This window comes from Zonotrichia leucophrys, chromosome 27, assembly GCF_028769735.1.
Source record: "Zonotrichia leucophrys gambelii isolate GWCS_2022_RI chromosome 27, RI_Zleu_2.0, whole genome shotgun sequence".
Lineage (NCBI taxonomy): Eukaryota > Metazoa > Chordata > Aves > Passeriformes > Passerellidae > Zonotrichia > Zonotrichia leucophrys.
Window position 1 is genome coordinate 4,460,387 of NC_088196.1, and position 22,304 is coordinate 4,482,690.

Sequence of the window (22,304 nt, forward strand, 5' to 3'; positions counted from 1 at the left end):
TCAGCCAGCTTCCTGTCCCCTCCCATGTCCTTCTCAAATGCAGGAATAAATCAGAGCCCTGCCCAGAGCATAGGAGGGAATGCTGATATCCCAAATGATGGGGGAGCTGATATCCCAAATGATGGGGGAACTGATATCCCAAATGATGGGGGAGCTGATATCCCAAATGATGGGGGAGCTGATATCCCAAATGATGGGGGAGCTGATATCCCAAATGATGGGGGAGCTGATATCCCAAATGATGGGGGAGCTGATATCCCAAATGATGAGGGAACTGATATCCCAAATGATGGGGAAGCTGATATCCCAAATGATGGGGGAACTGATATCCCAAATGATGGGGAAGCTGATATCCCAAATGATGGGGGAGCTGATATCCCAAATGATGGGGGAGCTGATATCCCAAATGATGGGGGAACTGATATCCCAAATGATGGGGGAACTGATATCCCAAATGATGGGGGAACTGATATCCCAAATGATGAGGGAATGCTGATATCCCAAATGATGGGGGAGCTGATATCCCAAATGATGGGGGAACTGACTTCACCCACATTGTGCGAACTGATATCTCCAAATCGATGGGGGAACTGAGATATAACCCAAATTTGGGTGGCAGCTGGAATTATACCCAAATGATCATGGGCAGCAGCACTGAACCCCGCTGATGATGAGGGAATTTTGATATCCCAATAATTCTTGAAGGGGAACTGATATCCCAAATGATGAGGGAACTGATATCCCAAATGATGAGGGAACTGATATCCCAAATGATGGGGGAGCTGATATCCCAAATGATGGGGGAACTGATATCCCAAATGATGGGGGAGCTGATATCCCAAATGATGAGGGAACTGATATCCCAAATGATGAGGGAATGCTGATATCCCAAATGATGGGGAGGAAGGTGAGCTGTCAGCCCACCTTGTTGTCAGACAAGCTGTGAGCCTGAGCTCTCAGCAAATATCCGTGTGGAGTGACTGGAGCTGTAACTTTAGGATATAAAGCAAATTTGGGTAGAAAAAGCCAGCCTTGAGGAATCTGCTTGCCATACAAGCAGCATCTGAAGCATCATGGGCAGCAGCAGCAGCAGCAACCACCCTGCTGGATGTTTGCCAAGTGGAGTTATTTTTGCATTGTCAAGTGCCTTCAGATAATTCTTCTGAAGGGTGCTACATAAATAAAACAACTGCCTGATTGGTTTAAAGTGAATCTCTTCAATTTTGGCTCCCCCATTCTACAAATTGCATGGATAAATTTTCCCGCTTCAGAAATTAAACCAGATCTATCACGGGTGAAATGAGATTAATTTTATTAAACACAATAGTTCATTAGCGAAGAACAAGAAATTTTGTGTATTTATGCACAGTCCGCACAGAACATTTTACTTCAGCTCTTTCAGATGTAAATAAGATATAATGCTCATTGAATTGCTTTTTAGCCAGCACAGAGTGATAGAGAGCAGTTGCAGCGCTGTGCTCTAGGTTGCAATTCAGAATTCCTGGGGAACATGAGGCAGAAATTGGCCCTGGGGACCAAACCCATGCATCCAGGGGCTGATTGGTGTGGGAAGCACCTGAAGGATGATGGAGGGGGTTTGAGGATGCTGCTGAGGCAGAGGGTTGGATCATTGCAAAGAGCACAGCTTGTGCTTTGCAAAGAGAACAAGGAGCTCAGTGCAGGAATTCCAACAGGGGCTGAGCCTGTGCAGACCCTGCCTTGCCCAAATACCCTGAGGGTTTCTCCAACTCAAACCAGAGCAAAACCTGCACTGGATGCTGAGTGCTGGATGGATTCTCAAGGAGTGGCAGCCGCCTGTTGGTGGCTGCTCCCTGAAATTCCTCCTGTTTAATCACACATTTGTGTGCCTGCATCTGTTTATGGTGAGTAGGGACCTGATGTGAATGTGTTTGGTGTTTTTCTGACACCACAAGTGTCTTTGTACCCCAGTTGATTCCTGTGTACATCAGAGCAGAGCAGCAGACCCATTAATGTCAATCCTGAGTCAGACAGGATCGATCTTTCGAGGCAGTTCCATCTCTCAAGTGGCTGATCACAGGAGCTGCACAAAGATTTCTGCTCCTGGAACTGAATTCCTTGTGATTATGTGGAAGCATTGTGTTGAGGCACAATTAGTTCTTCCTAATCCTGCCTGTCTTTGCTGTTATTTTCAGATCTCTGTTTACTTGGTAACAAATCCATGGCCTCTTGGAAGACACACAAATGGTGATGATGAAATAATAGATTTTTCAGCTAATTACAACATAAACCTGTGCATCTCTCATTCTTTTCTGCCCAGAGCTGTCAAGGCTCTGCAAGGTGACCTTCTGCCCTGGAGCACTGTGCTGAGGCCACCAAACTGCCACATGCTGGGTCACAGAATAAATAAATCCACCTGTCCAGGTGTCATTGCTGGTCCTGTTTAGCCCTTTGGACTCATTCGACCACTTTATAGAGCCTTATAAACTTGATTTTTTTCCCTTAAAAAATAATAAGCCTGCCTATATTTAAGGCATGAAGTGGACATTATCTTCCTAAAAGATACAGCCAGGGAATGGTTAAGCCTTTCAATATCCTCAGGTGGGAATTAGGGAGCAAGAATGGATGCTTTGTAAGGAATTACTGGTTATTATTACAGACCTCTGAAAAACAGACATGAAATTAGCAGTTGTGTGTCATTTCATTACTGCTTTGGCAGTCTGCTTTCTTTTCCTTTAAGGCTAAGATGGTTGCTAGGGCTTTGTAGTGAATAACCTTTTTGTGTTCAGCTCAAGGCGGGGTGTAATTATTTTATAATTTTGGTTTGTGGGGCCATTTTAGACGTTTTCGGAGAGAAATAATTCGGCTTTTGTTAACCCCCTTCATACTCAGCTGCCAGTCACTCCACAGACAGAGGAGCTCTGTGTCTGTGCTCATCACTGGCACTTGGTACTTGCCTGAGGATCCAGCACCACCCGTGAGATGAGCATGGATTTGACGTTGTTGTACACTGGCACTGAGTGACTTTGGAAAGGGAAGCTCCCTGTTAATGTCTGGTTTAGTGGCAGCATCTCTGTGTGCAGGAGAGGCCGTGGCCAGCAGATGCTGGAGCCAAGGAAGCACACTTAGGGCTGGCATGCTGCAAAGTGACTGAACTGTTCCACTTCAGGGCAAAGACACTTCTGGGAGTCAGCAAACTGACTCTTCTGCATGGCTGTACTAAAGGTTTTCCCCATCAGACTGTTTTTTTAGGACATGGCAGCTCTCTGTTTAGTTTTTATGATCAGAGAGCTGGCACACCTCTGTTATGGAGAGAGACTGAGAGAGCTGGAAGCGTTCAGCCTGGAGAGACCTTAGAGATCCCTCCAGTACCTACAGGGGCTCTGAGAGAGCAGAAGAGGGTCTTTAGACAAGGGCCTGGAGTGCCAGGACAAGGGGAATGGCTTTCCACTGCCAGAGGGCAGGGCTGGATGCGATATTGGGAATAAATCCAGGCAGGCCCTGGCACAGGGTGCCCAGAGAAGCTGTGGCTGCCCCTGGATCCCTGCAAGTGTCCCAGGATAGAGCTTGGAGCAGCCTGGGCTAGCGGAATGAGGAATGAGATGGGCTCTAAGGCACTCCCAACTCAAACAGTTCCATGATTCTATATCTATATTCTGTATCTATATTCTGACTGTGTTACAGCTGTGCGCTGAGAGAGCAGCAGGACAGGCCCTCAGATCAGAGCAGGTGTCTTGCACACAGGTATCTCCATCTGAGCTGTCTATCCTGGGTCACTCAGGGGTCCTGAACAGCCAGTTCATGGTCAATCATCCAAAGGTGTGATTTGCCCCCTGCAAAATAGGGAGGATTTGTCCTCCCTGCTTGGTCAGGTGTCTCAGGACTCTCCCCATGGGCTGAGGCCTACGCTTGGTGTGCTGCAGGTGTCTCCTGTGGGCCAAAGATCCCACCTGGGTGAGGCACGGGTGGACCTGCAGCATCTCTGCTGAGCCCCTGAAGGGTTTTCCAAGCCACAGCCCCGCTGGCACCCGGTCCCTGCTGCAGCCCCAGTGCAGCCCCAGTGCAGCTCACACCCTCAGGGAGAAACCTCTGCCGTGCTCCTGACTGCCCTGTGTGGCTGCAGTGACACGGCTGCTGTGCTGCCACCTCAGTGTTGGGTGAAATGCTGCAATCCAGGGCTGCAGACATCACGGTTTGGTCTTTTTTCCCCTTGCTAATTGCTTCCCTACAAGCACAAATTCTCAACCGATGCAATCGCTGACAAAGCCCCTGGGAGCCAGCCTTGCTGGGAGCTGCTCAGAACGGCAGACACCACGTATTTATGGGTTGGAAAGTGGTTTAAAATGACAGGAAACATATTTTTGCTTAAGGTGTGTCTCTAACTTGGGATCCATCACTTGTGCACGTTGCTGTAGCAACGCTGCAATGGCATGGGAGTTGCTTTTAAGGCTGATTTCCGAGCAGATCGTGGCAGGAGCTGTTACCAAGCAACCCACTCCTATGCTCCCATAGCTAGGAAATGCAGCCGGTGCTTTTTAATATTGCCCAGGAATTTGATCATATGTTCATTTTGCCAACTTTGGTCTTTCTGATGCTAAATAATTGCTGCGGAGTGCTACAGATAGATCCCTGTTTTGTGGGGACCTCCCCATCCACGGTTTCTCTAACAGGAATTTTCAGTATGGGAACATTCATAGGAAGGTAAAGTCAACAGTCCATTTCTTTACCAAAAAAAAAAAAAATAAATAAAATGTTGTATTCAACACATGCTGCTGAAGAATAATTAAAGGTATTAAAGGCAGACCATCTGCCAGGGTGGGAAGAGCTGCATCCTTTGATTCCCAGGTCTTGCACCTGATCCAATGTCATGTTCCAGGACAAGCCTCCCAAAATGCAGGTGTTGAAATGATCTTTGGGAGTTTCTCTTCGTTTCTGCTCTGATTCGCATTCCTTCTGTTTTATCTCCCCAGGACTTAGAGGGGTTTTGACAACAATCTGCTTGTGGAGAAGGATGTGAATTAGTAAAGTTTAGGAAATCATGAAGATGGTGATGGTCCATTTAATGATATTCTGATCTCAAGGGCAAGCCCTTAACTTTGGCCATGGAATTCGTGAATGCCAAAGCCTGAGATTATTTTGTGCTTGTGCTTCTTGAGGCAGATATCAACACTACATTTGGTGGCACAGCTTTTATGTTGAGTTTGGAGGATTATTTAGCAGCACGTGAGAATTTGTTTGGATACAGCAAGAAGGCTCCTAGATTATTTGAGTGACCTGATCTACTGGAAGGTGTCCCTGCCCATTCAGGGCATTGAAACAAAATTATCTTTAAGGTCACTTCCAACCCATGGTGATTCTATGATTTTATTTGGGATCACTCTGCTGTCCTGAAAGAGGCAGTACCAGCTTGTTACAGCGACTGTAGACATGATCCTTCATATCTGGTATCAATTTTCTTTTAAATAACAATTACACCTGCCCACAGTGATATTTAACATTACTCCATCCTTGTAAAAATGATAAACTTAACATCAACCCTGAAGGGACTGTGATTAGTCCCACATCCCACATTGTTTTATACTTCTGGAGGGATTCTGCCTGAATAGTTTTAGATTATAAAGGGTAACATTGCAATGATTTGTTGCCCAGAGGAGCTGTGGCTGCTCCATCCCTGGAAATGTCCAAGGCCAGGCTGGATGGGTCTTGGAACAACCTGGTGTGGTCAGAAGTGACCCTGCCCATGGCACAGGGTGGAAATTGAGCTTTCCTGAGCTTCCAGGACCCTCCCAACTCAAACTCTCCCATGACTTAATGTCAATATTCAGTATATTGCTTTCACTTTAGATATTCTATCACAGTGAGGCTAAAGGTATTTGTTCAGGAATGACACAGCTCTGCCAGGTGGCGATTGCTGTGGAAAAACCTTTTCCTACTTCAGTCTGTATATGATGCCATGAGATTAAAAGGATCCACCTGTAGGTCAGCACCTTCCCATCTCTGGGTTATGCTGAGAGAATCCATCCTGCTCAGACATTCACCCGTGGCTGAATCATATTTTCATTCTGTGTTCTCTGTATGTGCTGATCCCCAGTCCCCACCATCTGAACACCTTTCAGGTTATTTGGGAATCTCTTCATGGCAAAATGTTGCTTTAACGGATTTTGAGAAAGAGAAACAAAGCATCAAAAGGTGTTTCAAAAGCCAGAACACTCAGGGAATAAGTGACTGGAAATGGAGCGCTTCATCCAAGGGAAAATAATAAGAAAAAAACCAAAAAGAACCAGGACAAATAATTATCTTTATCATGCTTTAAAGGATTCCTTTTCTTCTCAGACATGAAGCAGTTGGTGCAAGACAAACATGCTAGCAGCCACTACCCATGTTAGCTCCCTGTTGTGCTCAGGATGGCAAGGAAGGAAAACAAAACCTGTGTGAATCATTGTTTTCCAAAGATGCTGCTTCCCCTGCAGATATTTACGGGTTGTTTTTTAGGAATCTTTGAGTTCACACACTGCCCACTGATTTTCCATTTTTGTGGCAGGGTCATGATATTACTGCATAATTCATCATGTAATCACATAGATCTGCAGTCGATTTGATTAGAGAAAATGATGCATCAGCTACTCTTAAATTATTACGTCTTTTAGCACAGTGCTTTAAGAAAATCCAGGAATTATTGCAGGTGGAAAAGACCTCCAAGTTCACTGGGTCCAGCCCATGTCTGATTCCCACCTTGTGAACCAGACCAGAGCTCTGGAGCTTCTTTGGAGCAGGATTCTGACATTTTGTGCCCAAATAGCCTAAAAACCACTTTTGGGTATGCAGTCAGTCATTTTAAAAAAGCGCCCATCAAACACTTAACACCTGGTAAGCGTTACTTTCAAAACGGAAAGTTATTTTAATTTGAAAAGTGTTCCACAGCTTGACAGCATTTCCCACATATTTCTACTGTCTTCCAACTGGAAAAATTTGGAAAATAGTAGGGAAGTGTGTGTGTACATCAGGAGGGAAAGCTCACTCTCCAAAATCCTGGAAACATGTTTGGAAGCAATCTCTTTCCAAGTACAGTTGAAATCAAATAAAATTAAACTAATCAGAATTTTACTTTTCAAAAAGAGCTGCAATTAAATTAAATCTTATTTTCCTAATACTAATTCTGTTGTAAATTTTTTCTGACACATTAAAATTCTCCTGTAGGGGGTGGAGCATTTCCTTTTCCTATTCCTCTAAAAATAACAAACCAAGAGAGTCTAGGAAATAATATTAAGCATGAAATGAAAATGATGTTAGAATTGCAAAGCCAAGGATTTAAGCTTAAGAAATTGAGGCTCCTGATGGATTTCATTGATTATTTAGAACTGAGCTGTCCCTGCTCCACGCTTTATTTTGCTTTCCATCACCTGTTGGGTTGTTATTGACACAGGGCACCGAGCACCTCCATGTTCCTGCTGTAGGAATTGCACATCCTGACTGCTCAGGAGTAACTCAGTGTGTAAAGCAGAGGTAATGCTGCACTGGATTCCTGTCTCCAGCTGTTCCCTGTTCATTATTCCTTTAACCTGCACGCCTGCAATTGTGTGTTTACACTGAGCTGTCAAAGCCCCAGCGTGAAGCTGGGATATTTCCAGTGGAGCTGGAGTAAAAACCTTTGGCTTTTTCAGTTCTGTGGCAAACACTCAGCCAAACAGCATCTGGAAAGCCAGTGGGAAGCAACGAAAAAGGGGGAAAACCTTGACTGTATGTGAATAAAAGTGTTGGCTGAAAGGCAAATATCTCCTAGACGGGCAGCTCCTGCCCTCAGCAAGTGTCCCAACAGCTCTGCACTCTGATCCAGAATCCAGGATTTTTAGCTGTGTTGCTGCTGCTGAGGTCAATGTATCACTTGTGATATCATAGAATGGTTTGAGTAGGAAGGGATGTCACAGACATGTTTTATGGAAAATCCTTTCCTTGGGATTTTTCCTCCTGAGAAGCTGAGAGGCCTCAGGAACAAAATGTAAACATTGATTATCTGCTGCTGTGGAATGCAACAGGTGCATCTGTGATTGGTCTCATGTGGTTGTTTCTAATTAATGCCAATCACAGTCAGCTGGCTCGGACAGAGAGTCTGGGACAGCTGCTTTTGTTATTCATTCTTTTCTATTCTTAGCCAGCCTTCTGATGAAATCCTTTCTTCTATTCTTTTAGTATAGTTTTAATGTAATATATATCATAAAATAATAAATCAAGCCTTCTGAAACGTGGAGTCAGATCCTCATCTCTTCCCTCATTTGAAAACCCCTGTGAACACGGTCACAAAGGGACTTTAAAGATCATCTGGTCCCACTCGCTGCCATGGGCAGGGACACCTTCCACTGTCCCAGGCTGCTCCAAGCCCAATGTCCAACCTGGCCTTGGACACTTCTGGGGATGGGGCAGCCACAGCTGCTCTGGGCAGCCTGTGCAGGCCTCACCACCCTTAGAAGGAACAATTTCTTCCCAGTATCCCATCTCACTCTGCTCTCTGTCAGTTTAAAACCTTTCCCCCTTGTCTTGGCCCTCCAGGCCCTTGTAAAAAGTCTCTCTCCATCTTTCTTGTAGGCTCCTTTCAGGTACTGGAAGGTCACAATTAGGCCACCCTTGGTCTTTTCTCCAGGCTGAACAATCCCAATTCTTTCAGTCTTTCCACACAGCAGCTGCTCCATCCTTCAGATCATCTTGGTCCAACAGGTTCCTGTCCTTCCTATGCTGGGATCCCAGGGCTGGATGCAGCTCTCCAGGTCCTAATAGCAATTGAGCTCCCAAAATCTCCTCAGAAGGTTTAACTTTTGTTGTCTAAACAGAGAAAAAAAAAAACAAACAAAAGGAATGCTGCTAAAATAACCTCTAGTTTTATAACCAAGTGGGAATGGCTGGGGGAGCTGTGACGGGATCTCCCACTGGTGGTGAAAATGCCCCCTCTCCCCTATCAGGGTCCCTGTGGTGGATTAAACAAACTGCAGGAAATGTCAGCAGTAACTGAATAAACAATCTGTGTTTGGGTAGTGTTGGCTGAATAAATGACTGGTTTGATGGCAGCCACTGGAGGAGGGCTCTGTCAATAACAGCAGCACTCAGGGATGTAAATACGGAGATTTGGGATTGTGCTATCAGCATTTGTCAGGTTATGGGTTTTTCCTGTATTAAAAGGGAATATAAAAGAGGCAGTGTGGATGCAGGACAGTTTGAGAATGGGGGCACATGGTGAGGAGCAGGTCATACAGGGTTGTCTTTACTGGGTGCACATAATCTCTGTCCCAGGAAAATCATCCTTTGCTTCAGCAAATGACTGTTCTTCAGCCAGTTTTGTTTTTTTTTTTTTTTTTTTAAATCTAAGATGCTTTTTCCATTTACTTATTTTTCCTATTCTAAGAAATCCTCAATAAGAAGACAATAAATCCTCAAACAATCTCACCAGGAGTCTCAATGTATTACCTGTATGTAGCAGAGTTGTTGCTCCACCACAATCATGGCCTGTTCCCAACAGGCATTTTCTAGTTCCTGCTCAAATAGTGCTTATGTACAATTTCAGGCTTCTTCCTTTCAGGACCACCTTAACCTTGAGTACTTGAATGATTGGAATTTGTAATTTTTTTTTCTTCACGTTAACTGTTCTAACTTTGATTTAACTTTTAATCAACTGCACCCGAACTTTTCCAGCTCTGAAGTTCTAGCTCTGAAAGACAGAGGACCAGGTTACTTTTGCCCCTCAGGTCACACTATTTGGCAGGTTTATTATTATTGTGACCTGAGGAATACTTTAAAAAGTCAATCATTAACTGAGTATTAGAAGGTGAGGGGTAAATGAAAATGAAAATGAGTGTCTGGGGGTAGGACAATTCAAGAAGTGGCACAGAGAGCAGCTGCAGGCAGTGCCCACAGCACAAACAGAGGGTTGTGCTGCTGGCTCTCTGGTGTAAGGACTCATCCTGATCAGCTCAGGGTGCCATTTGCAGTGCCCTGGGCCCTACACCTGCTGCTCTGCAGCACAAAGTCCTCCCAGCCTTTCCCCGACATTTATACATTTCCTGTTTGGTTTTTGCTCTCGCCCTTCTCCCTGTTCCAGACTCTGCCTTTGAGCTGGGCACGTTATCACGGAATTCTTTGTTCTGGTAGAGTCAGCATTCGCTGTGCACACTAATCCAGAGTGCAGGCAAGGACAGCAAGGGCAGTGTGGGATCTCAGGATCTGAGTCCTGAGATGCCGAGCCACCGAGAGCACCCTTGGGGGGCTCGGGAGTCCTGGAATGTTCCAGAAGTGTCTGGTGGCTGGACTTTGACCCTACACAGGAGACGACACCTGTATGAGCATAGGAGGACTCCACCGGGGTGAATGGCGAAGGGATTGGTTAATTAGAGGGTGAGACACAGGGTTTAGGATTTCTGTACAGGGGGGTTTAGAGAAGTAAGATGGAGGAATTGGGGCGTGTCCTGTCCTTCTTCTTCTTCTTCTTCTCCTCCATCTTCTTTGGTGATGGTGGCACTTTTGGATTGGTTATTACTGAAAGTGCACCGGGTAATAAGAATAAATGGTATTGGGGAAAAATGATAAATATTGTACACGTAACAATGGGTATAAAGATAGGTGGCTGCCCGGAGGGCGGCACAGTGTGCTCATGGCTGGCTGCTGAGCAGATCTCTGTCGGGCCGAAAGAACATCTTTTAGATAAACAATTAATAAACACAAAAACCGAAAGAAGAACTGAAGCCTCTTCTCGTCCTTCGATACGCGGGCTGCCCCAAGGCCACTCCGGGCCTTTCCAGGCCCTTCAAACAGCCGAAAAACCGACAGGGCAGCTCCTCTCCCAGAGCCTGGTGCCGGAGAGAGGATGATCTCCACCCCTGGTAAACCCGAGTACCACAACCCAAACCATTCCAGGGCTCTGTAACTGCGCCCATCCTCACTAGAACAGAGATTTTTTTGAACTCTTTATAATGATTCAGAAACGTTCCCATGGTGATGCTGGTCATGCCAGGGAGCTGCCAGATGAGCAGAAGGCTGCACGGACTTGTCTGCAGAGGCTGCTGCTGGGGGTGCCAAATATCTTCACTCAACAGCTGAGGCTGCTGCAGCTCCTTTCCCAGCTCATCCAGTGCACTGGCACGCAGGGCTGGGGACCCTGTCCCCCTCATTAGGTCCCTGGGGGTCCTATCCATCTCACTCTGCATCTCTCCCTGTCTGTAAGATGAGTGTTGTATAATGCTCATCTTCATAATGGGGACTGAGTGCCTTTGTCTTTGACAGGATGAGAGGTAACGGTCTCAAGTTGTGCCAGGGGTGATTTAGATTAGTTATTAGGGAAAAATATTTTCATAGAAAGGGTTGTAAAACATTGGTACAGGTTGCCCAGGACAGTAGCGGACTCACATCTCTGGAAGTGCTCAAAAAACATGTGGATGTGTGTTGGAGAATTTTGCTCAGACATGGCTCGAAGGAAAAAAGGCCATGAAAATATACAGCTGATGGAAAAGTAAAAGGCAGCTGTAAGCAGCTCATTCTCAAGCCTGTTTCTCAGGCACGTTTCTGTAAACAGCAAGAGTTCTCAAGCCTGTCTTCAATAACAAGTAAATACCTTGTCCTTGGATAAGGTATGGGAAAGCAAAAGTGACAAACATGGAAGCCTTGAGAACCGTTCATATCAGGGTGAGAAAACAAATCCTGGTTTCAATAACAAACCACAGGTATTGAAAACAAAAGGAGGGATTAATGTGTGGTCTGTAACCTATGATGAGCTCGGGTTTTGCAATATGTATGAGCTTAATTAGCACTGTTATAAAATGTGCCTGGTGGATCAATAAATTGGAGTTCGATGCTGATCAGAGGATGGGTCGTCTCCCTTTGTTGGAGATTTTTTCAGGGATGGCCTAGAAGGCAGCTGTGAGGAGCAGATTCTCACAGCCTGTTTCTGTGAACAGCAGAGGTTCTCAGGTTATTTTTAATTACAGGTAAAAGTGACAAACATGAAGGCCTTGAGAGCCTTGCACATCAGAGTTCTCAGGCAGCTTTCTCATAACAAGTGGATGTTCTATCTTTGGCTGTTTTGGGAAAGCAAGAATAATTTTGAGAACCCAAATCTTGGTATTGGAAACATAAGGAGGAGTTGGTGTGTTATCTCTGGCCTATTGTGAGCTCAGATTTTGCAATATGCATGAAGTGAATTAACACTGTTATAAAAGGTGCCTGATTGATGAATAAAGGGGAGTCGATGCTGACCAATGCAAGGTGGGTCGTCTCCCTCCAACTTCAATATCCCTTCACTTCTACAGATGTGGCATCTGAGGACATGATTTAGTGGTGAACGTGGGTGGTGCTGGGCTGATGGTTGGATTCAATGTACATTAAAGCTGGAAAAGACCTTCAGGATCACCAAATGATCTGAAAGGTGTTTTCCATTTTCCTTAATGATCCCCTGGCTCTGTGATTTTATCACCTAACCAGTGCCTGTGCAGAGATGCAGAGCTGTCCAAGTGAAAAGCACTTGTTCAGTCCATGCCCTGCTGTGTCAGGGTGTCCATGGTCAGCAGTGTGACAATAAATTCCTGGTGGAATTGCATTGCCCGAAGAGTTGTGAACCTCAGGACTTTTTCAGCTGCTCAAGTCACTCTGTAACCTCCAGCAGCTCTTGCTGCCTCTCTGCTTAGAGTGATCCAATCACTTATTGAGGAGATTTAGTGGAAATCCAGTCAAGAGCTATGTGATCACTGCACATACACCAAAATCTTCCATGGTGAGGGACCGTGGAGGTTCAAGCTATGCCAGGAGCACCAAGGACCCAAAGCTGACCAAATGTTTTCTGTGCTTTTCTTGATGTGCTTTGCTTGAGTAATCAGGACAATTCTCTGTTAGGCATAAAATGAAAGTAAATGATTAGAATAAAGATGTGCTGAGCTGCTTGACAAGGCTTGAATACAGGGTACAGAATCTGTGGGTGTTTGGCACAGCCCCAGCACTGCAGATATTTTAGCTCCTGCTTATTTTTGATTCCGTTCAAATATGATTTACCTTAAAAAAAAAAAAAATTAGCTGCAAAGTAACTGCTGTTACACAACAGATATTCATGATAAAATAATGGCATGGCAAAGCTCTAGGCATGAGCTGAAAGGTTCCAGGGGTGGTCTGAATTATTCTGGATTATTCTGGCTTGAGCTGCTTCTAGAGTGGCTGTTTGTGTACAGTGGTTTGGGCTATCACATCACCTTCTTTTAGGGAAGAAGAGCCACAAAAGGCTCAGCAGTGGCACAAGCCACACTGTCACCAGTTCCTGTCACTTACTGTCCCCTCTGGACTCCAAAAGCAACGAGGATGGGATGCTGAGGAAAGCAATACTATTCCCACAGGGATCAAGGGAAGCAGGAGGGTATAGATTTTGAGGAAAACATTCCTGGAAGATTTCCCTGCTGTAATTTGTTGTTTCAGTGCTTGTTGCAGTGTTTCCTGTGATGCTGCTCTCCTGTGAAGGCAACTGCGCTGACAGATAATGTGGATGACAAGTCTGCATTCACTCTGATGCCACCTTCATTCCAGAAACTTGGCATCATCTTCATCAGTTCTGCTACAAATATGCATAAAACCCAAACCAGAGCACTCTCTGGGTTTCATTAACACCTCCTAGGTAGGATTCTTTCTATTGCAGCTTATTTTTTTGCACAAGTAATTTTCTTGACTCACAACTGAAGATTACCCTGTTGCTTCATTTATTTGGTGATTAATTTGGCACTGTGGGCAGATGTGATGTAAAGCTCTTAACCATTCCAGGGTGAGATGCAGGCAAGCAATCTGCACCCAGGAGGTTTAATGAGGCATCCATCCCAAGGGAGTGGAGATAATTTAATTAAAGGGAACATTTTGTACTGGACTAAAAAGATTATTTTGTTGACTTAAGACATAAATATTATTTTTCTTAACGGGAAATAGCCAATAAAAACCCAATATTCTGTTTACCATATATTTTTATTGTGCAAAAATAATGTTTTTCAGTTCGACGAGAACCCCAAATTTCTGTCAGCTACATTTCATTCACATGGGCAATTAAGCAATGCCAAGATGCTGACTGGATTGCTGGTTTCAGTGGCTACCTTACACTATTTAGGCAATCTAAATAAATGTTTATATTAGTTTTAACAGGCAATACAGCATTTCCTGCGTGCTCCTTGTGCCTCTGGCCTTCAATTGTATGTGATGATCAGTAAAACATTTCTGTTTCCAGGTACTATTCTTCCCAGAAGTGTCATTTGTTAAGAAGAAGCAGCGGAAGTCAGTGAGGGTGTTGGCACACCTGCAGAGGTACCTGGAGGAGCACACAGGCACCGGGGTCATCGTGTTCCATCTCCTCATGACGTGTCGGTGCCCAGTACCTGCAGGAACAGGTTCAACCCTCAGAGGTGGCTTTGGTGCCTTGGCCCTGTGCAGGTCCTGGCAGAGCCTGGAGCTGCCAGAGACCTGTTCCTGCCCATGGAGCAGTGTTTCCTGCTCCCTTCTTTGTGGGCGACCATCCTGCAGCTCACAGAATCAAACAACGGTTTGGGTTGGACGGGACCTTGACGATCATCCAGTTTGATGCCATTCCCCTTTGTCCTGTCACTCCAGGCCCTTGTAAATACTTCCATCTTTCTGGCAGGCTGCCTTCAGGTACTGGAAGGAGCAATTAGGCCACCCAGGCTGGACAATCCAAATTCTCTCAGCCTTTCCTCAGAGCAGAGCTGCTCCAACCCCTCTAGCCTCCTTGGATTCCCTCCAACAAGGCCATGTCCTCACAGAATCACAGATTGGTTTGGGTCGGACAGGACCTTGAAGACCATCCAGTCTGAACCTATTCCTCTTTGTCCTGTCCTTGTAAATATCTCCATCTTTCTGGTAGGCTGCCTTCAGGTACTGGAAGGAGCAATTAGTTCACCCAGGCTAGACAATCCCAATTCTCTCAGCCTTTCCTCAGAGCAGAGCTGCTCCACCCTCTAATCATCTTGCTGGAGGGAGTCCAGAGCAGGCACCAAGTCCACGTCCTTGCTGGGACCCCAGAGGCAGCTCTGCAGGTGGGGTCTCACCTGAGCGAGGCCCTGGACCTGCTGCCCACCGGGAGTGGGGAGGCAACCCAGGGTAGATCGGGCTGCGAGCGCACACGGCTCGGGCACGTCCTGTGGCTCGGCCACGGCCACGGCCGCGTTCCCCGTCCCCGGCGGATCCTGCCCCCGCCCGCGCCCAGAGTTTCCGTGTCTCGCCGGGCGCGGGCGCTGCTCCCCCGCTCCCGGCCGGCCGGGTGTCAGCGAGGCGCATCCCCCGCCGGCTCCCGCAGCCGCGCCAGGTACGGCCGGAGAGGAAGGGGTGGGGAGAAAAAGGAAAGGCAGGAAAGGAAGGAAAGGCGATGCGGGCAGCGCGGAGCCGGCAGCAGCGCTGCGCTCCGGAGGAGCGTGGCGCGCCTGTTTTGTATAACCGTGCCCTCGTCACGAATCCGCGCTTGGCCGCGCCCCTCCGTGCGCTCATGGGGGGCGGTGGGTAAGGGAGCCCCGGGAGCGCGCGCGCCCGCGCGCCGCTTCCCTTCCCCGCCCTCCGCGGGCTCCCGTGAGGCGGCGGCGGCGAGCTCGGAGCCGACCGAGCGAAGGAACGGGGGAAGGGAAGAGGAAAGCGGCAGGGGAGGAGCGGCGGCTCCCCCGAGGAGGCCGCGGCGGGCGCGGAGGGACGGACGGACGGGCGGAGGGGGCGCTGTAGCGGGCGGGCGGTGAAGGAGCCGCCGAGGAGGGGCGAGACCGGCCGCCCCCCGTCCCCTCCCATTCGGGCGCGCGCTCGCCGCGGCGGCGGCGGCTCCCGGCGATGCGGTGAGGAGGGAGGCGCAGCCGCGCTCTGTGAGGGGCCGCCGGGAGCCTCCCGCGCCAGGTAAGGAGCAGCGGAGCGCCGGGCGAGGGGTGAGGGTGGGACACGGACGGGGACACACCGTGAGGGGGCAACGCCCGGCGGTCGTGAGGAGGGGGCTGGAGGGGGGAGATCGCGATCCCCGCCACGCCCCTCCCGCGGGCGGGGGACGGGGCCGAGGGCACCGCAACAACAGCGCTGGGGCGGGGGGCTCCTCCCCGCGCTTCCCGGGCAGGGGAAGCCGGCGCTGTCGGTGCCTCTCTCATTCGATTGGGATGCGGCGGCGGCGGCGAGCGCCGGGAAAGGCGGGGTCGGCGCGAGCAGCGAGTTGCCCCAAAATTCTATTTCTTCAGTGAGAAATTGACTGTTTTGTTCGCGAAGGAAACCGACCGTTTTGTTTGAGGGGAAAGCGGCGCGCGGGGGTCAGCGATGGGCGCTTTTTCCGCCCCATCCATCCCCTCGGGCCCGGCGGAGGCTGCAGCGAGGCCGCGTCCCTCGCGCCGCGTTTAGCGGGAGGTGCCGCAGGTACCGCGCACGTGATGCGGGCGCTCACCGGGCTCGCCCCCGCCGCTGCGGGCGCCGCGAGGGTTAAACCCGCTCCGTGCGCGCCCTCGGAGCGGTGAGTAAGGCGTGCGGAGCCCAGTGACACACGCTGTGGCTCTCCGTTACACGCGTGGGTTGGTCGGTGGGGGCTAAAATGCAAAAAAGCAATGCGAGATGATGATGATGATGATGATGAGGCAGACGGCGCTCGGATGGGTGTTTTGGGTGGAAAAGGCGGATTCTCATCGCTGTTTGTGTTGGGAAGTTGCGGCGAGCTGGTTTAGGCAGTGATGGAGCGGTGTGGGTTTTGGGCTTTTATCAAGGTGGAAATAGTGCAAGGAGAATGAAATAGCTGGAGAAGTTAAATAAATTATGGAGGCTAATTAGCGCTGCAACATAGCTGCGGTATAGGAGCGAAGGCAAATCAATGTTGGATTGGGAGGAGAAGAAGAAATACTGCAAGAGTGCTGTGGATGGAGAGCAGCAACATGGCCAGGAGACCCTGCCCAGGCTGGAGCGTGGAATGATTCCTGCAGAATGCTAAAGGTTGTTGTTTTCCTTATTTAATCTTCGGAATTTAATTTCCAAACCTGCGCCTGGGAACATCCGTTCCTAAGGCGTGAATAAAACAGGAAAAAGGAGCTGGTGTAATAAGTGCCTTTTGGTGAGGATGTTTTTGAAGAGGATTTGCTGGGTACGGTCACATGAGGCTTTTTACTGTGTGGTGAGAGACACCTTAGATTATGGGCAGTTGGTGTGGAGGAATGTTTACTTATTAAATGCATGATAGACCTATGGTTGAATGAAGAAAATACAATATATTGCCACTGGCCATAATCAAAATCTCATTTTTTCACTGCAAACAAACCGTTGGTGGAAAGACAGCAGCAGTGCTTAGGCAAAGACTATCTTAGCCAGTTTGAGGTCTGTGGCTTTTAGGACTTTTGGGCTTCTAAGAAAATAAACAAACTAGAGTTGTGCTTCTTTTCTGTAGTGACTCATCCTACACAGTGAAAGACTGTATTCCAAATTTACCCCAATTCCATTGGAGTGGCAGGGTTGTATCCTGTTTGGATCTCTGCTGTGGCCATGGGATGTTGGAGCATGCCGGCCTGCCATGTAGACTTGTAATTACTGTGTGAATTACTGCTTACATATTCAGGGTAGCTGGATGACTAATATAATTTTATAAAATAAACTCCTTATCAGTATTGATTGCCTTGTAGCAATTCCTCTCTTGTTCTCATCTTTCTGTCTTTTCCATCGGTTTTCCCATGATCGTGTGTGAGCTCCTGGGTTGTTTTAAATTTCAGGTTGCATGCACTAGATTTACTTTCAGCTAAACCTTTAGAAATACCAGTGGTATATATGTTAATGTTGAGAAATCCATGAGCATACCTGTTATGTGCAGGGAATTTTTGCAAGATGAATTTTTTAATACATTACAGGCAAGCATCCCTAACTTCCTGCTTGCAAATTCTTGCTTATTAATATTAATGACCATAAATGCAAATGGTTGAAGGCCCAAATATGTATCATGCACAGCATTATGCACTGTTTACTCTTGAGTTTTGCAGGTGTAAGTTTATATGTAATTCCAGAAGAGCACTTTGATGCCAGGCCTGCTTGTGACACATTTATGTTATTTATGCTGTGTATTCATTAGTTTATAGTCTTGGATTTTGTTTAATTTCAGGATGCTTGTTAAAATTCATAGTAGTATATCTTACTTTTTTGTTAGACTGCAGAAGAAAAACAATAAGAGGGACGCCAGAAAACTGGAACAACCCCTTGGTACATGAAAAACAAAAAAATGGACCTGTGACTCTCCAAAATTTGTGCATGGTTTTTCTCATTAGAAAAAGAGAAGGATTATGTCCTTTCTTATGTTTCATCAAGATTTCCCTTTTCTAGAGGTGGTTAAACATGAGATCAGCTGAGAGCCTGCTAACACCTGTAATCCCATATTATGCACTATTAAAAAAAAAATCTTTTGCTTTGAAATTGTTTCAAAAGCAAAACCCTCGTTTCTTGTCCCTTTGATGTATAAACATTGATTCTTTCAACTTTTTGAGGATGAATTTTCTTTCGAGCACAATGGTTATTTCCTTTGACAAGGTAATTTCCTTTGCCATCCAGACAGGCAGACGGCTTTGGGTGTTGTTTCTTGATGAGGTTAGGTGGATTTTAAGAAGCTGTGCTGAATCACTGCCCTGTTCTCCCACCCTCAGTGTTGTGGACCCTCTGTTGTGTGCTGCGTTGAACTTTAGAGCAATGTTGTGTGAATGGCAGCTTTTGTTTATTTTGTGGAGTTAATTTCAGATCAACGAGCCGAACTTCACCTGTGGAGCCTGAAAGTGGCAGGAGGAGGATGCAGGGGTGGGAAATGGAGTGGCTGGGTTTGTCCTTTCTGAGCTCTCTGAATGGCTGTTTCCAGTTGGGAATTTGTGTCTGGAGTGTTGCACAAAGCCTTAAAATGGCTCCTTTTGGTGTACAACAAGCGAGTGGTTTATATTTAATATTCCACAGATTCTCATAGATTTGCAGCCTTTGTTGCGTCATTGGTTATAACCCTTGCAGTCAGCCTGATCGGTAATTTCAGGTTTTGTGCTTTGTTTCCAATGTGATAACAAGCGAGTGTACAACAAGCGAGTGGTTTATATTTAATATTCCACAGATTCTCATAGATTTGCAGCCTTTGTTGCGTCATTGGTTATAACCCTTGCAGTCAGCCTGATCGGTAATTTCAGGTTTTGTGCTTTGTGTCCAATGTGATAAAGGTGTGCCCACCTCTAGGAGTTCCTCCAGCACCCACAGGACTGTGAAGCTCTGTGGTGACACAGGACATGGTGACATTGCCACTGAGGGCTTTGGGAAGTTACCATGGTCATCACTGGTGACAGAACTGGGCCCACTGGTTGTTTTTGACTCTTGCAGTTCAAGTCTTTGACCAACACGTGGCCCTGTGTGAGGAAAATTCCGACTGTGAGGAAAATTAGCTCCAGCCAACCCAGAGTGGCACCTTCATTTTAACTGGAAAGTGGAGCACGTGCCTGTTGCACTCGCTGCAGATAAATTAGTGTGCTCGGAGCTCGCTGCACCTGGAAATACTTGATCCAGTGAACTGGGTCATTTGTCTCTGGCTTATTTGCCAGCTGGATTTTTATGAGCTTGGAAAAAAACTAAATTCTGGTTATGTTCCTTAGAATGGTTCCAGTCCCATTGTATGGGGCTAAAATGCAGTTGTTTGTTTTACGTTAATTTAAAAAGTGATTACTTTAAATGCAAACTCTACATTACTTAGAGGAAATAGCACTTGTTTTGTAGACTTATTTGAAAGGGAAAAACTGGGAATTTAGACCCTTGTGAAGCTGTCCCATCCCTGGGTTCTTCAAGTTTCTACTTCAGCAGCCTGTGATGAAAGGATCTAGTTTAGCAAGGATGCTGGACACATTGAAGAGGAATTTGGCATGGAATTGCCTGTGGGATTCTGAGGAGAGAGCAGAAGTTATTTTACTAGGTTGTGAATAAAGGTGCTGTATGTTCTGGGTGCTGTGTGGGGACTGTGGAGTTTCAGCTCCTCAGGAAGAGAAATCTTTCAATAATCTGTTGAGTCCCCTGAGCAGCCTGGCTTTCTTCCTGGGTAGCATTTATTCCCTATCCTTCCAAAATTCATCAAATAACAGAATTTGTACCGTGGCATGAGAAACTCTATCTTGAAAAATACTCTGTAAGAAAGCATTAATTAGTAATGATAAAACATAAAAAGTACCGTGTGCTTCTTTGACTCAGCTTTGGGTTTGTGCCATGTTGCATCATTATTTGATTTTGAAGGAATCATTACTTGTTCATGGCTTTTATAAAATCTTTGTAATAGTTGGGTTTCTATGTATTCTGCATCAAGCAAACTTTGCTTCCTTAGTAATTTTTATAACACTTTGGCAAAGTATTCTGCATCAAGCATATGTATTCTGCATCAAGCAAACTTTGCTTCCTTAGTAATTTTTATAACACTTTGGCAAAGTTTTTTCCTGCTCTGAGCGCAGGGCTTATTTTCTAAAAAATTTTGCTTTTTCGAACTTAAAATTTGAGCAGATTTTTTTTTTTTTTTGGCTCTTCCTCTCCCATCCATCCTGCTGCATGGTAGAGATGAGGATTATTTAGCTTTCCTGAAGAAGTAACCTGAGGTAGGAATCTTTAAGGGCTGATTTGGCAGAGGCAGATGCAGATACTTGAGGAACACACAGAGGATCCTGGTGAGTTCATGTTACTGTTCCCACACAGGCAGGCCCCTGCACGCTGAGGGTGATGCTGTGTGAGCTGATGGCAGGGAAGTAATCTGGGAGAGTGCTGCTGGCATCAGTAATGAAGGCAGCAATGAATCATGCATGTTGACATTTCAGCTCTTACCAGTGTTTGTTATTTATTTTTTTGTTATTTATATATTTATGTGTTTTATGTATTATATTATTTATTTATTTTATTATTATTATGGTATTTATAATTAAGAATTTATTTATATTTATATTTATATTTATATTTATATTTATATTTATATTTATATTTATATTTATATTTATATTTATAATTATTTATTATAAAAATACTAGTAAAAATACTATATAATATTAGTATTATATAAATACTAATGTATAGTATTTATAATTAATTATTTATTATTATATTTATTTTATTATTATTATAGTATTTATAATTAAGAATTTATTTATTATTATATTTATATTTATATTTAAATATATTTATAATTAATAATTTATTATAAAAATACTAGTAAAAATACTAGTAAAAATACTATATAATATTAGTATTATATAAATACTAATATATAGTATTTATAATTAATAATTTATTTATTATTATATTTATATTTATATTTAAATATATTTATAATTAATAATTTATTATAAAATACTAGTAAAAATACTATACAATATTAGTATAATATAAATGCTAATATATAGTATTTATAATTAATTATTTATTATATTTACATTTATATTTTAATATATTTATAATTAATAATTTATTATAAAAATAGTAGTAAAAATACTATATAATATTAGTATTATATAAATACTAATATATAGTATTTATAATTAATAATTTATTATTATATTTATATTTGTATTTATATATATTTATAATTAATAATTTATTATAAAAATACTAGTAAAAATACTATATAATATTAGTATTATATAAATACTAATGTATAGTATTTATAATTAAGAATTTATTTATTATTATATTTATATTTCAATATATTTATAATTAATAATTTATTATAAAAATACTACTAAAAATACTAGTAAAAATACTATATAGTATTAGTATTATATAAATATATATAGTATTTATAATTAATAATTTATTTATTATTATATTTATATTTATGTTTAAATATATTTATAATTAATAATTTATTATAAAAATACTAGTAAAAATACTATATAATATTAGTATTATATAAATACTAATATATAGTATTTATAATTAATAATTTATTTATTATTATATTTATTTTATTATTATTATAGTATAATATTTTATAATATTATAGTATTATATATTATGTATTTTGTTATTTATATATTTATGTTATTTATATATTTTTGTTATTTATATATTTATATATTTTTTGCATTATATTATTTATTTATTTTATTATTATAGTATTTATAATTAAGAATTTATTTATTATTATATTTATATTTATATTTAAATATATTATAATTAATAATTTATTATAAAAATACTAGTAAAAATACTAGTAAAAATACTGTATAATATTAGTATTATATAAATACTAATGTATAGTATTTATAATTAATAATTTATTTATTATTATATTTATTATTATATTTATAATTATTATTATTATATTTATATTTAGATTTATA

The 22,304-nt window shown here is 43.9% G+C and overlaps 1 protein-coding gene across 7 annotated transcripts in view; it reads left to right on the top strand.

Annotated features, from left to right (window-relative positions):
* The first annotated feature begins 15,561 nt into the window (after positions 1 to 15,561).
* Positions 15,562 to 22,304, top strand: part of TANC2 (tetratricopeptide repeat, ankyrin repeat and coiled-coil containing 2) — a 148,889-nt gene continuing 142,146 nt past the window's right edge. For 4 of the 7 annotated variants that reach the window (XM_064733703.1, XM_064733709.1, XM_064733708.1 and 1 more), the window contains exon 1: positions 15,562 to 15,864. The gene's annotated coding sequence lies outside the window, so the exon portion shown is untranslated. Of the gene's footprint in view, positions 15,865 to 16,318; positions 16,460 to 16,710; positions 16,930 to 22,304 lie in introns of those variants that run through there. The other 3 variants (XM_064733706.1, XM_064733705.1, XM_064733704.1) reach the window with 3 other exon arrangements.